The 11,914-nt window shown below is 39.5% G+C and overlaps 1 protein-coding gene across 7 annotated transcripts in view; it reads right to left on the bottom strand.

The window, feature by feature from the left end:
- Positions 1-1,269: 1,269 nt before the first annotated feature.
- Positions 1,270-11,914, bottom strand: part of ZNF207 (zinc finger protein 207) — a 47,813-nt gene continuing 37,168 nt past the window's right edge. For 2 of the 7 annotated variants that reach the window (XM_029213173.1, XM_029213174.1), the window contains one exon: positions 3,724-8,253. The gene's annotated coding sequence lies outside the window, so the exon portion shown is untranslated. The other 5 variants (XM_029213169.1, XM_029213168.1, XM_029213167.1 and 2 more) reach the window with 5 other exon arrangements.

The raw sequence follows: 11,914 nt of genomic DNA, 5'->3' as shown, positions 1-11,914 counted from the left end.
TTTATCAAATTCTTCTGCATATGAGCTTATCATATGATTTTTCTCTTTTACCCTGTTGGTAGATTTTCTGATGTTGAACTAGTCATTCATTCATTCAACAAATATTTATTGAGTGACAGTGATGTGCCAGGCACCGTTTTAGACTCTGGGAAAACAGCAGAGAACTGAGCGGCAAAACCCCTGCCCTCATGAAGCTTAAATTCTATTTGGGAAGACAGATAATAAACAATAAAATAAAATACAGCACAAGTCATAAGTGCTCTGGAGAAAAACAAAGCAGAGCAGGAGGGTAAGGAGTGCTAGCTAGAAAATGAAATTTAACTAGGATAGTCAGAGAAGGGCTCACTGGAGTGACATTTGAGGGAAGATCAAAGAAACTCCATGGTAGGCTGAAGGAACCACAGGTGCAAAGCCCTCAAGGCAGAACTTTTAATTTTGCCACTGAAGAATTTTGAGCAGAAGTGATAAATATGACTTATATTTTAAAAGAATTTTAAAATTCTTGCATTTCTAAAATACATCCTCTTTGCCCATTATGCATTATTTTAGTACAATGCTAAATTTGTGAGAATGTTTTCTTTTCTCTCTACTCCTGAGACTGGTTTCTAATGTTCTTTCTTGAACACCCTTGCTCATCCTTATATTAAGGTTGTAATCTTGCAAAAAGCATCATAGAATGAGTTGGTTGTTACTAGTGTTTTCTTCCCATTACATGTACTAACTGTAATGCATGTACAAGAATGCTTTTGTTTTTTGTAAGCTGATTTTTTTTCTTTGATCTGCTACACTAATTTCTGATTGAGCTGCACCATAATTTTCCACCACGACCAGGGAGTCTGTCAAGTTCTCCTTGCAGTTATCGGCGAATACACTGGAAGGTACATAGTTTTTTACTTTAGTATCTTCTTAGATTTCTTTTACCACTAGGTACTGTCCCTCCTTATCCTAATTAATGGTTTTTGCCTTAAACGTTATTTTGCCTAATAATAATATGCTGCACAAGCTTCCTTTTAGTATTTACCTGAATTGTTTTCTCCTTTATTTTCAACACTTTTCAAAAATTAGGTTTTGTGTCTTTCAAGCAACATATAAATGAATTTTTTAAAATCTAATATGACAAACTAATTTTTTACAGAGAAGTTGATTCACACTTTTGACTACTGATGTAGCTCGATTTATTTCCCTACTTTATATAGTTTTCAATATATTTGTTATCCTTCTGATTCTTTTCTCCTGCCTTCTATTGAATCGATAGATTTCTATATTCCCTTTTATAGCTCTGCTTGTTTGGAAATTATAGATGCCTTCTTTTCTTTCAGTAATTACTTATTTTTTTTTTTTTTTAGTAATTACTCTTATTTTGTTTTCTTTTTTCCTTTTTAGGCTGTGGTATGCGAACTCTTAGTTGTGGCATGTTGAATCTAGTTCCCTGACCAAGTATCGAACCTGCGTCCCCTGCTTAGGAGCAGTCTTAACCACTGGACTGCCAGGGAAGTCCCTATTCTTACTTTTAGAGGGCACACCTAACTTTACCTTTATTCTAAATATTCTTCAGCTATGTTTGCCTTCCTCCTGAACATAAAGAGGTTCTTAGTGAAGAGGTCCTCTCTCATTAGAGCAGCTGTTCTCCGAATGTGTTTCCCGAGACCCATTCAAGAATCTGCAAGGTTAAAGCTATTTTATAATATTACTAAGATGTTGCTTTTCCCCCACTCTGTTGACATCTGCACTGATGATATGAAAGCAATGATGGGTAAAACAGCTGGCGCCTTACATGAATCAGGGCAGTGGTACCAAACTGTCCCAGCTGTCATTGTATTCTTCATTGTCATGCACTCACAGAAAAAAAAGCCAATTATGCTTAAGAGTGCCCTTGATGAGGCAGTAAAAATTACTGATTTTATTCAATTTTGACCCACAAATATGTCTTTTTTAAAATCTGGGTGATGATATAGGAAACACGCATAAAGCACTTTTGCTGCACACAGTACAGTGGTTGTCTCTTGGAGAAGCACTCGTGTGATTGAGTTTAACAAGCCACTTTTTTTCACAGAACATCATTTTTATTTGAAGAACGACTGACAGACAAACCATGGTTCTGCAGACGTGGGTATGTGACAGACATTTCCTTGAAAATGAAGTGCCCTTGTCACTTCAAGGAAAAGAAAAAAATTTAAGCTGTCAAGAAAAAAGGCTATTAATATATTCCCTTCTCCAACTACATGTCTGTGAGGCTGAATTTTCTACAGGTATCTCAATTCAGAAATAAGAATTTATGAATAATGTGATTCATCTATAATAATATATACATGAAAATGAATACCTGATTCATATATAAGAACCCAGTTGTCTTCTAAGCCACACATTAAAGACACTGGCAAAAATGTACAAACAAAGCCATTCATTAAATTTCTATCTTGGGAAATAGTTTTCATAAAAATGTTAACATGTAGTAGGTTTATTATTTGCAAATGAAATTGTTTTTAAATATTAGTTTTAATTTCTAATATGGCAAATATCAGGTGATATAACCCATGTGACAAAAGCTCTTTGGGCCTACAATAATTTTTAAGAGTATAAAGGGATCCTAAGACCAACACATTCTGGAACTGTTGGTTTATTTCAGCTTTTTTATCACAAAAAAAGTGTCTACTTTGCAGTCAATAACTGATTTAAATGTACTGACTTGTCAAATCATTTTCTATGCTCAGATTATTTTTTTAGCCACCATCTCTCCTACTGCAGAAACTGCCTTTGCTTTTTTTTTTTTGCGGTACGCGGGCCTCTCACTGTTGCGGCCTCTCCCGTTACGGAGCACAGGCTCCGGACGCACAGGCTCAGCGGCCACGGCTCACGGGCGCAGTCGCTCCGCAGCATGTGTAATCTTCCCGGACCGGGGCACAAACCCGTGTCCCCTGCATCGGCAGGCGGACTCTCAACCACTGCGCCACCAGGGAAGCCCTGCCTTTGCTTCTTTACTCCCACATCTTCTCTCTGGATTCACTTTTCTCCTTGCAGAAATGTATCCTTTAATAATTTTTTAAAATAAATTTATTTTTGGCTGTGTTGAGTCTTCGTTGCTGCGCGCGGGCTTTCTCTAGTTGCAGCGAGCGGGGACTACTCTTCGTTGCAGTGTGCAGGCTTCTCATCGTGGTGGCTTCTCTTGCTGCAGAGCACGGGCTCTAGGTGCCCAGGCTTCAGTAGTTGTGGCACACAGGCTCGGTAGTTGTGGCGCACGCATTTAGTTGCTCTGTGGCACGTGGGATCTTCCTGGAGCAGGGCTCAAACCTGTGTCCCCTGCACTGGCAGGTGGATTCTTAACCATCGCACCACCAGGGAAGCCCTCTTTTAATAATTCTTAAGTGAGGTTCTGTACTAAACTCATGTCTAAAAATGTTTCTTACAGTCATTCTTGAATGTTATTTTAGCTGTGGATAAAGTTCTAGGTCAATATATACGCCCTCAGCATTTGAGACATTGTTTCCTGGACTCTATTGTTGCTGATGAGAAGTCAGCTGCCATCGTAATTGGTGGCCCTTTGTATATAGTGTCTTTTTTTTTTTTTTGCTGTGTTGCGTCTTCATTGCTGTGCACGGGATTTCTCTAGCTGAGCCGAGCAGGGGCTACTCTTCGTTGCGGTGCGCGGGCTTCTCACTGACGTGGCTTCTCTTGTTGCGGTGCACGGGATCTAGGCACACAGGTTTCAGTAGTTCTGGCCTGTGGGATCCAGAGTGCAGGCTCAGTAGTTGTGGCGCACGGGCTTAGTTGCTCCCCAGCATATGGGATCTACCCAGAGCAGGGCTCGAACTCATGTCCCCTGAATTGGCAGGTGGATTCTTAACCACTGCGCCACCAGGGAAGTCCAAGAACTAGGTCTTAAATAGTGTTTTGAGCCTACTTTGATACCCTTAAATCACAGATCTAGCTACTGAGTCAACAGGCTACTTGTCTGTTTTTGGTTTTAAAAGACCCAAAAGCCATGTTTTTCTCATTTACTCTCATTGGGCCCAGTTTTTTATAAAGCAGCAGTCCCAGGCCGAAAGTCAACAGTTTTCCCAGCCTGCTTTCACAAACTGACACCCATCCCAGGCCCTGGCTTTGATCACTATTCCTAGCTCTTTTGCCTCAGTCATGGAGCTCTCAAAAAGATTTTTACGAACAGAGGTCATGGTCTTGGCCACCCTGGTTCTAGACCCAGAGCCCGAGTTCCCACTCACCATGAGGGCTTTCTCTTCTATTTTTAGTCACATAAATATATCTGCTTTTATCTTAACCATTTTACCTGTTATTGTTAAGTGTGTGAGGCAGGGGAATTGTGTAGAAGCATGAACTCACTTTAATATCTCAATCAGAGGTAATAACTTTATACATTTTAAAAAATGATAATGTACTTTGTAAGCAGAAAAAAAGCTTTAACAATTTTAACATTTACTCGCTTTACTATAACAGAGGCAAATAAAAAGTGGAGTTATGGATGTAAAGAGGAGAAAGAGCCAAATGCTTATCACGGGAACTGGAAAAAGCTTCACATTTCAACCAGTTGTTTGCCCACATCCTAAAATGGTCTATGGATTCACTGGAACCATAAAGGAAGAAGTGAAACAAATACTTAGTCATATCTAATGAACTTGTTAGAAAAGAGTGATACAATACTTGGTAGAAATGTCTCATCAGAGATGAAATGGAAGCTGTTCCCCTGCAGTAGCGCAGTGGAGCCAGTCCTTTGTGGGGCAGGAGGTGCACAAATATCAATTTAGTTTGCTTCATCTATGTGTCTCTGGTCTGCTCTGTCCTTTGTTATACATGGAAACTGGGGCAGTTTAGCAACTCACTAAGAAACACACAAGAAGATGGGCAGCAGATGGGGAAGCATCATGGGCTGGGGCTCACAGCAGTGGTGAGAGCAAAGCAGTCCCCAGTGAACTAGGTGTCAGGTAGGTCAAGAAAGAGGGTCAAGTTCTGAAAACTGGAATATGGCAGAGAAGGTGGAAATAAGACAAGTGCTCTGATACTAAAACACACTAAAGTCAGAATGAGTTCAACAAATGAGGGCAGGGAGGAAGTTAGTCCCAAGCCTGAGGTTTAGCTGGGTTTCTGGTTGAGACTGAGTGGCTCCAGCAGTGGAGATAAAAGACCCAGGTCAGACAAGGAGCCATACGTGTTAAGTCCATACATTCAGAGCATGAGACCTATCACCAACATGGATGAAGATCCATGAAATTAAACTTTAGATATTTTAATGCTGTGCTCTAGTTCTATTTTTTAATATTATAAGTGGACAGTAATTCACAAACAGCAAACTATAGGAACCTGCCTAACTCCTCAAGAAAGAAGCAATTTGCACACAGAAAGAGATATGAATATAAATTCAAGGTATTATTAAAGACAAGTTCATTCCCTTTTCTCCTAGCTGTCAATTACCTTAAAATAGTAAAACTTTAAAACAATGTACCCCAGACTCAATAGTACTATTAACTTTTTTAAAAACAGCAAAAAAAAAACTACTTCAGATCCAAATTTCTTGGTCAAGTAAAACTAAGAGATTGATCACTAAATTACAAAAACAAATCCGTATGTAATAAGCTCAACTTTTAAATAAAGGTTTCTTCCCACCAGTGCCGGAAAATAAAATTTTCATGAGTTGGCCTCACAAAGGTTGTATCTGGACCAGAAATGCCCAATTAAAACAGACATAATCGAAGGTGCTGAGTTCTGAGTGGTTAAGCACTATGGACAAGGTACTAGCTAGTCAGAATGGCTACTGGTAAGGTGAGTTTGAATTATTGCCTGGAAGGGTAACAGCAGTGTCATATTAAACATTTACCCAGGGCTTCTTTTAAGTATCTGGGGAGGTGACATACCTTAAATATTAATGTTACTGTTTATTCATCAAATATTTATGGAACCCATACTATGGACCCAAACCCTGTATTAAGCACTAGATCTGGTTCTCAAGGAGCTTACCATGAGTTACACTGTTAATAAAAGCGTATTATTAACACAAAAATTAAAATAAATTATGTGCTGTGTGCCAGATATTGTACTAGGTGTTTTATATTAGTATTTCACTTAATTCCATTTTAAATGTGAGAAAACTCAGGCTTAGAGGTTGAGTAACTTGCCCAAGTTCACAGAGCTAGGATCTGGTGCTGTAATTAGAACTCCAATCTGTTCCAGAGCCCCAAATCCTATCCATTATGCACACACATTGCCTCTGGTAAGGGAGATAAGACATAAAGAGCATAATTATCATATAAGGTCAAAAGTGAAAAAGGAAAAAAGAACTGTAGATAATTAAGGACATTCAAGAAGACAAATTTCTTCCAAGTGGGTAAGCAAGGAATGGCTTTGTGAAGCAAGTGATATTTACACAAATTTTTGTCGGATGGATAGGATCTGGTTGTACAGAGAAAGGATACGAAGGACAAGGTGTAAAAAGTATGGGTGGTGGAAGGCGTGTTGCACCAGGAATCGGAAGATCAGGTTCAAGCTTTACTCCTCCTTAACTGTGCACAAGAAGTAAGCCACTTACCTCTCTAGGCTTCAGGTTATTCTTATGTAAAATGTCCAGTATTGTTCATTAAAAAAAAAAACAAAAACATAAGCTAATGCAAGAAGATAGTCACAGTAGAGTCATTTATAAAAGTAAAATCTAGGAAACAACTTACCAACAATCAAGCAACGGGTAAATAACTCAAATTATTATGCAGCCTTTCTGACAATAATTCTGGATACTGTAGCAACATAGAAAAGTGTAACAAACAGCAAATAATAAAAACTATTCAATACTGCACTATTACAAACATACATATGACCAAAACTAAAGCATAGTATACAGAAATAAAATTTGAAAAATAAAAATACACATGCCAAATCTGTTCCCCAGGCCTCTTAAAGTAAAAAAACTCTAGGGGTCTTCCCTAGTGGCGCAGTGGTTGAGAGTCCGCCTGCCGATGCAGGGGACACAGGTTCGTGCCCCGGAACAGGAAGATCCCACATGCCGCGGAGCGGCTGGGCCCGTGAGCCATGGCCGCTGAGCCTGCGCGTCCGAAGCCTGTGCTCTGCAGCAGGAGAGGCCACAACATTGAGAGGCCCGCGTACCGTTAAAAAAAAAAAAAAAAAAAACTCTAGGGATTCTCCAAGTGACTCTGATGTATTCCCAGGACTGGGAGGCACTGATAGGATATCTAACGTTTCTTTCAACTTCAACATTCTAACTCTTTAAGTGCATTTCGTATACCATGGCAAAGTAGACAAGTGCTAAGAACAGATTATAGAAACGTACAGGGAATAAAAATTAGTTTGGGGTAACTGCACCACAGGATCTGTCAAAGAGAGCATGAAGGAACATGAAGGCCTTGATAGGTTAAGGAGGGGTTTGGACATCATGCTGTTGGCCATGGAAGGTTATCTATAGCTTCTGAGCTAAGTAAAATAGTGAGAGCAGCACCAGCTCTCTGGAGTCTGGAGTCTTAGCAGCCTTGGGGTTTCTGCTGCCTTTGGCTGACATCATTGGATTTAAAGGGCCCTCACTGGTCTCCAAAAATGTCCCTAATTTTCTTATGAAGACAATCTAAGATAGCTCTTAGGGAGAGCAGGGATGTCAGTTACCTGGCATATTAGGTAGTACTATATTCTCCCTCACCTGAGGCAGACTTCACTAACCAATCACAGTACTCTTTCCCAATAAGCCTAGTTGGCTTCAAAATAATTCTCAATACTTCTCATAGCCCTCCAGGAAGCCAGGAGACCCTTCTAATGGCAGAGATTTTTCCATCTCCCTACTCTTGAGCCTTAGAAGCAGAACCTACTCCTTCAATCTGGCTAAGAAGTGCTCCAAGGATTGGACAGGAACTCTAACGGTTCTAACTTCCTTTTGTGTGTGTAAGTACGTCACAGGTTCATCTCATACCAAGGGAAAAAGAAAAAAAACGGCAAACAGGAACGTAATTCCTAGTTAAGGTAGTGAACTTTAAGGATTAAAAATAAATCATATAAAAGTACAGACAAAACTAAATTTATCTATAAAGGAGGGGTGTGGGGGGAAAGCTGGCTTTGGTCTCCTTCTTAGCTACATCACATGCCAGTAGGTACAAAACTTACAGAATATTGATGGGAATTCTTTATCCAGACTGTTGATCACGTTTGAAGGCAACAGAAAAATGTTCTCAAATATGCAAAGAGTCAAGAAATACACCAGCTATGTACACTTCTTCTCAAAAATGTATCTGAAGATATCATCCAGCCAACCAACTAATGAAAAAAGAGAACACGCTTTTGATTTGGAATTTGTGACATGAAAGGACTAACAGTTAATATTTGAACTTTTAAGGCTAAATAAGTAGGAGGATGAGAAGAAATATTAACTATGATCATTTCCTCACATTTAATACAGTGAACAAATAAATTTTATTCTTGATGAATCAAGAAATATATATGAATATTATTTAAAGATACAAAAAAGTAAAAAACAGAGAAAGCGACAAGGATTTACTGTACAGCACAGGGAATTATATTAGGTATGTTGTACTAATCTATAATGGAATATAATCAAAGGAAAAAATAACTGAATCACTACGCTGTACTCCTGAAATTAACACAATATTGTAAATCAACTTTACTTCAATTAAAAAAAAGAGAGTCTATCATTTAATTTACCAGAAGATGGGAAGATATACCAAAAATACATAGAGAAATGTGTGGAGGAATATGCAACAAAATATATTAACATGTTATCTCCAGATGGCTGGATCGAGGGTAAGTTCCGCTCTCTTATTCTTTAAATTTCACCAGAGTTCCCCACCTCACGGCCTTAGGACTTGCTGCTCCCACCACCTGAAATACTCTTAACCTATACTCTTAACCTATCTTCACATGGCTAAGTCTGTCTCTGCAAGGCTGTCTCTCTCTCATTACTTAGATACAGCTCACATATGATTTATTTCCTCAGAAAGGCATTCCTTGATCATCCAGTCTAGAGCAGTCCCATCCCCACAAATCACTAGTATTTTACTGTCTTATTGTGTTCATGGCACTTTATCAGTATCTTAAATTAAAAATTATCTTATTTTTTCTTTGAATACTGTTAATCTTCCACACTAGAAATGGAAGCTCCATGAAGGGAGGGGCTTGTCCCTTCTGTTTCAATGCTGTATCTCCCCTTAGGACCTTGAAGCATACTTTGGCACATAATATTTGTTGAAAAATGTATATCCATAAGTCAATTTTGTAATCAGAACAAAAAAATAAAGTTATTTACTTTTGAGATATGAAAGAAATAAAAGCAGAGAGAATTAAGTTAGTTAAAAAAGTGGGGCTTCCCTGGTGGCGCAGTGGTTGAGAGTCCGCCTGCCGATGCAGGGGACACGGGTTCGTGCCCCGGTCCGGGAAGATCCCACATGCCGCAGAGTGGCTAGGCCCGTGAGCCATGGCCGCTGAGCCTGCACATCTGGAGCCTATGCTCCGCAACGGGAGAGGCCACAGCAGTGAGAGGCCCGTGTACTGCACAAAAAAAAAAAAAAAAAAAAAAGTGAAAGATAAGACTATACTAGGATATCATTTTATGCACACTTAATTGTCAAAAAAAATGTAGAAGTACGAGAACCTTAAATGTTGGAAAGGATATGGCTCAATGGGAACTCATATGTCACTGGTGGAGTATAAATCAATTCACTACTTTGGTAAACAATGTGACATTCTCTTATAGGGCTCATCATTTGCATATCCTATTACCCAGCAATTCCACTGCTGGAGAAACCTCTTCATATGTATGCACCAAGAGACACACGTTATAATGTTCACCGCAACACTGTAAAGGCAAAACAACTGGACTCCTAAACAGCCATCAAAAATAAAATGAATAAATTCTGGTACATCAGACAAAACTGGAAATGAATGTACTGCAGCTACCCAAAACAACATGGATGAATCTTAGTATGATTTAGCATAATCCCCATGATTCCAATTTTATAAAGATTAGAAACAGAATTAAATACATTTTTGTATATAAGTAGATGTACAAATTAAAACAAAAGCAAAAACATGATAAACATGTTCCATATATTCTTTTGTGTCAGCTATTTAAAAAAAGTTAAATACGGAGACTTCCCTGGTGGCGCAGTGGTTAAGAAATCTACTGGCCAATGCAGGGGACACGGGTTCAATCCCTGGTCCAGAAAGATTCCACGTGCCAGGGAGCAACTAAGCCCGTATGCCATAACTACTGAGCCTGCGCTAGAGCCTGCGAGCCACAACTACTGAACCTGCACACCTAGAGCCCGCAGTCCGCAGCAAAAGAAGCCACCGCCATGAGAAGCCCGCGCACCGCAACAAAGAGTAGCCCCCGCTCGCCACAACTAGAGAAAGCCCGCCTGCAGCAACAAAGACCCAACGCAGCCAAAAAATTAATTTAAAAAATTAAAAGTTAAATAAGAAAAAAATTGGACCTCACTTTGGAGTTGACCATATCTATCATTCAAATATGAATACTACACTTGTAGGAATTTTGGTTACAAACAACGAATTTTTTAAAAAATATATTAGTTCTAAAAAGAAAAACTTTAAAAAATTACAGTAGGCCTCTGACTTAAAGCTAACCATATTTTACAACTGTATTTCCTATATATAGCAGAGTAGGTCTTCAATAAATATATATTTGCTCAATGAATGATAGGTGATACATAACTGAAGGACTATTAATAAAAACAGCTAACTTTTATCGAGCTAGGAACAGTTTTAAACACTTCACATAAAGTGTTCCATTTAATTTTCATAATAATCTTATGAGGCAAGTCATATATATTATCCCCACTCATGGAAGTACTGGGAAGTTCTATGAGAATATAGAGAAGAGAGTACTTGTCTCAGCCCCAGAGGGTCGAAGATTATTAAAATGCCCTAGTTAGGAGCAAACTGGAGCAATTAAACTTATTTCAATGCAATTTGAGTTTCTGAAGTTACATGCTTCACTTTCCTTTCTTTCACATTTTGATGTAGTCTATCAGCAATAAAATTAAGGCAAATGTATTGTTAGGCTCATGTAAATTTTAAAAACTGTAACTGGTACCCTTTAAAAATCCTGAATTCAAAAGTACAGCACTGGGCTTCCCTGGTGGCGCAATGATTGAGAGTCCGCCTGCCGATGCGGGGGACACAGGTTCGTGCCCCGGTCCGGGAGGTTCCCATATGCCGCGGAGCGGCTGGACCTGTGGGCCATGGCTGCTGGGTCTGCGCGTCCGGAGCCTGTGCTCCGCAACGGGAGGGGCCACAGCGGTAAGAGGCCCGCGTACTGCAAAAAAAAAAAAAAAAAAAAAAAGTACAGCACTATTTACGTTGGAGAAAAGAAAGGAAATTACTAGATATCATTTGGTTGTATATAGTTTAGTGAAAGAATTGAAGGCGTGTGAGGTATAATAAACTGGTTCGTTTTCACGAACTTAGGAAATTCTTGATAAAATGTGAATGCACAAAATTTTAAGGAAAACTTCTAGAATGAAATGGGGCTTTGTGACGACTAAATATTTTAGAAATGTGCATTACAAATTTCCAGTTTAAAGACGAAAAATGTCATATCACCATGGGAACCCTCTCTCCTTCACTTCTAAAAAGAATTTCAAGTAAACAAGACCAAAAAGTGAGAAACATATATGTTTAAAAGTCCACAATAGGGCTTCCCTGGTGGCGCAGTGGTTGAGAGTCCGCCTGCCGATGCAGGGGACACGGGTTCGTGCCCTGGTCCGGGAAGATCCCACATGCCGCGGAGTGGCTGGGCCCGTGAGCCATGGCCGCTGAGCCTGCGCGTCCAGAGGCTGTGCTCCGCAACGGGAGAGGCCGCAACAGTGAGAGGCCTGTGTAGCGCCAAAAAAAAAAGTCCGCAATAAAAAGTCATATTATTTAAGACATGGTAGCCTAAAGT

This window comes from Monodon monoceros, unplaced genomic scaffold (assembly GCF_005190385.1).
Source record: "Monodon monoceros isolate NGI ecotype Baffin Bay Population unplaced genomic scaffold, NGI_Narwhal_1 Super_Scaffold_9, whole genome shotgun sequence".
NCBI lineage: Eukaryota > Metazoa > Chordata > Mammalia > Artiodactyla > Monodontidae > Monodon > Monodon monoceros.
The sequence above is the reverse complement of the archived record's forward strand: the minus strand, read 5'-3'. Positions and strand labels throughout refer to the sequence as shown.